Raw genomic sequence first — 3,122 nt, forward strand, 5'->3', positions numbered from 1 at the left:
ACTCCCTGCGAGTTCTGTCATAAAGGTGAGAAATCTGAAGCAAAGGAAGGTTAGTTAGCTTCAGCACTAGGTCCTGACTTGGGATTGGACTCTGGCAGGCTGGCTCCAGCATCCATGTGCCTGCCCCCATCTGTCCAGGGAAGGCCTGGCTACTCCAGCAGTCCGCACCGTGGGAGGCCCCTGGAACCAGGCAGAGCAGCATACATCCCTCCCTTTGCACTTGATTCTCTCACCAGCCCTCAATCTGGCTAACGCAGACAGTCCTCATTCCAGGGGCTAAGGAAATTCCATAAACTTTGTTTGATCCTGGGCTGGGAATGAAAAGGTGCTGAGGCCACTCACTAGCAAGGAGGGGTGTCCCTTCCCTTGGGAGAGGCCTGTGTCCCGGACTCTTGTTTCACACTAGTAGAAGGACTGAGGGCCTCTCCACGGACAGGGAGGTGAGTACGAGGCCCTAGAGATTCTTGAGTCAGCTGATCCCAGTCCATGACCACTGTGGAAAACTGTCAAGAGCAAGCTGATGAAAGTGGGGGGCATGATGGGGGGGCAGAACAGGCTTGAAAGAGAGGGTGGCTCGAGGATGTCTGATAGTCTGAGAGCAAAAGTGATGGATGTTGCTCTAAGGCCAAAACTTTATTTTTTAAAAGAGGGTTGTTTTTGTTTTTTTACTGTTTTACTAATGTATAATTGACAAAACTGCAATATATTTAAAGTGTACAACATGGTAATTTGATATACATATACATTGTGAAATTATTACCACAATCAAGTTCATGAACACAAACATCACTTCATAGTTACCTTTTTGTGAGAACACTTAAGATATACACTCCAGCATATTTTAAGTATATAACACGGTATTGTTAACTATAGTCACCATGTTATATATTAGACCCTCAGATATTATTCATCTTATAACTGAAAGCTTGTACTCTTTTCCCAGACTATCCTCATATCTTCTTTATTCATTCATCCATTGTTGGACACTTGGGTTGTTTCCAATCTTAGCCATTGTGAATAATGATGCAGTGATCACAGGTTGCAGATATCTCATTGATTTTATTTCCTTTGGATGTGTACCCAGAAGTGGGATTGCTGGATCATATGGTAGTTCTAGTTTTAGTTTTTTGAGGAATCTTCATACTGTTTGCTTTAGTGGCTGTCAAAATTTACATTCCCACCAGGAGTGCAAAGCGTTCACTTTTGGGTAGAGAATTTTAAGAAGGTAGTGGAGGTTCTCCAGTCTCTCATCTTCTGCCTCAATTCAAAATACTCTGAGTCCTTAGAAGATGGTGGAATCACCAAGTGGGAGGAGCCTGGATCCTTGACTTAGTATGTGGGCCACCGGAGATGCCCACATTGGGAGGATCTGTGAGCATGAAATAAAGTTCTGTCGTGTGAGCTGTGGAATTGGTGGGGTTTGTTATAGCTGCTAGCATGACCCTCAACAATATACCTTCTAGAATTCACTGTCCACTAGCCTAGTGCATCTCAAACTGTTTGTGGTTGTGGAATAGGAGTGCCTATTTTGATATCTCTAATCTGTCATCGATAGATTTTTGGTCTATACCCTGTTGAACAAGACAAGTTTATTGATCATATACTTGGATGTCTTGGCAATGCCAAATTGCTGTAAGTTTCACAATACCTACTAGCAATCTCTACACTTATTTTGCAGATCATTAAGAGTTGGTTATAATAGTAAGGTCAATCAGAAAGGGGTCTTATCTTGCTGTGTTGAGATCCTAGTTCCTAGCTCCTAGTACAGTGCCTGTTACATCTTAGGTGATCAGAGTGTATTTGTTGACTTATGAATAAATCACAAGCATTACAGGTGGTGGTTTGAGGTGGGGAGGAGGCACCATACCTGGTATAAAAACTGTGTACACTCATAACCTGACCTGAGTTCTAACCAGTTCACCGACAGTGGCTCAACTCCCTGGTTTTCTGGTAGACCACAAGTACTCCAGGGCAGTTCTGCCCTTGTACCTTCCCACCACTTCGTTTTCCCCTATGAGAGATTGGACTACTCTGGACTGCCACTGTCTAGTGATATGTGTGTCTTCCACCCTGGTTTATAAATTCTGAGAGGGTGTGGAAGGATCTGAAGTTGTCACTGTTAGGTCCCCAGAATGAGGCAGCACAGCCAAGGTCTTTGACAGCATAAATAGATTTAGGGCATGAATGCATGAATGTGGGCAGAGGGAGGCTACCCTGGGGAACCAGTGCCCTATCCTGTATCCCATGGCCCACATGCCTTGGCAGGATCCCACTGTTGGTCTTGGGATCGGGTCCAATAGGTTTTCTTGAGCGACCACTAGGAAGTGGTCGCTCCCATCACCCACCTCAAGTTGCTGGCTCAGGCTGTCAATACTTGGCAGTCCAGACATTGAGGAGCAGTTGTCCCATTTGGCCCAAATGGATACTTAGAGCCAAGGTGACTGACACTACTGTATATATTTGGTGGTTTGTTCATGAGCTGAAGAGGAGGTTACCGAGCAAATATGGTCATTATGATCACAATCCAGGTGTTGAGTATACCGAGGCATCCCAAAGAAATTGCTATGATTGAGAGTACGCAGGTTGTCTCAGAGGTCTCAGCTGCCAAGTCTGGTTCATTCCTATAGTTGTGGCGCCTTGTCTGGATTTGAGGGGAGAAGGGAAACGGGAATAGATGGCCTTAAAGGGTTATTGAATGGGAGACGGGACTGTAAGGAACGAGGGTAGGAGTCTGAACCAACAGGAGGTTACATCATGGATGTAATTGGTTCAGGTTCAGGACCAGGGTGGAGAGGGAGGAGAGGGCATGATTCATATGACACAGATTCCTACCTGGGAAGAGTAGTACATGGCTGCACTGCCTATGGGACAACACAGCAAGTAGGCCAGGATCGACAGCACGAGGTAGTCATTCGGGGGCTCATCAGACATAATTTCAAATGCCTGGGGGCAGGGGATAGGTTATGACTCAGAATGACTTCTGGACTCTACTATCCCCTCTGACCACCTCCTATTTCATGCTAACACATCTCTCCTTGGCTTTTATAAATCTTCATTGACCCCCTTTAAAACTCATACTGACTCCCTCTAATTCCTACCATGTCCCCTCTAACCTCTCATTA

General features: G+C 45.3%; 1 long non-coding RNA gene across 1 annotated transcript; it reads right to left on the reverse strand.

The window, feature by feature from the left end:
* Window positions 1-1,101: 1,101 nt before the first annotated feature.
* LOC112819057 (uncharacterized) lies at window positions 1,102-2,945 on the reverse strand. Its single transcript, XR_003206759.2, has 3 exons — window positions 2,833-2,945; window positions 2,346-2,641; window positions 1,102-1,369 (listed from the first exon to the last, which is right to left on the reverse strand). It is a non-coding gene; the product is annotated as an uncharacterized lncRNA (long non-coding RNA).
* Between the last annotated feature and the right edge of the window lie 177 nt (window positions 2,946-3,122).

The sequence above is a fragment of the Callorhinus ursinus genome, unplaced genomic scaffold (assembly GCF_003265705.2).
Source record: "Callorhinus ursinus isolate GAN/ISIS: 27379988/994484 unplaced genomic scaffold, GSC_fseal_2.0 scaffold1171, whole genome shotgun sequence".
Taxonomy (NCBI): domain Eukaryota; kingdom Metazoa; phylum Chordata; class Mammalia; order Carnivora; family Otariidae; genus Callorhinus; species Callorhinus ursinus.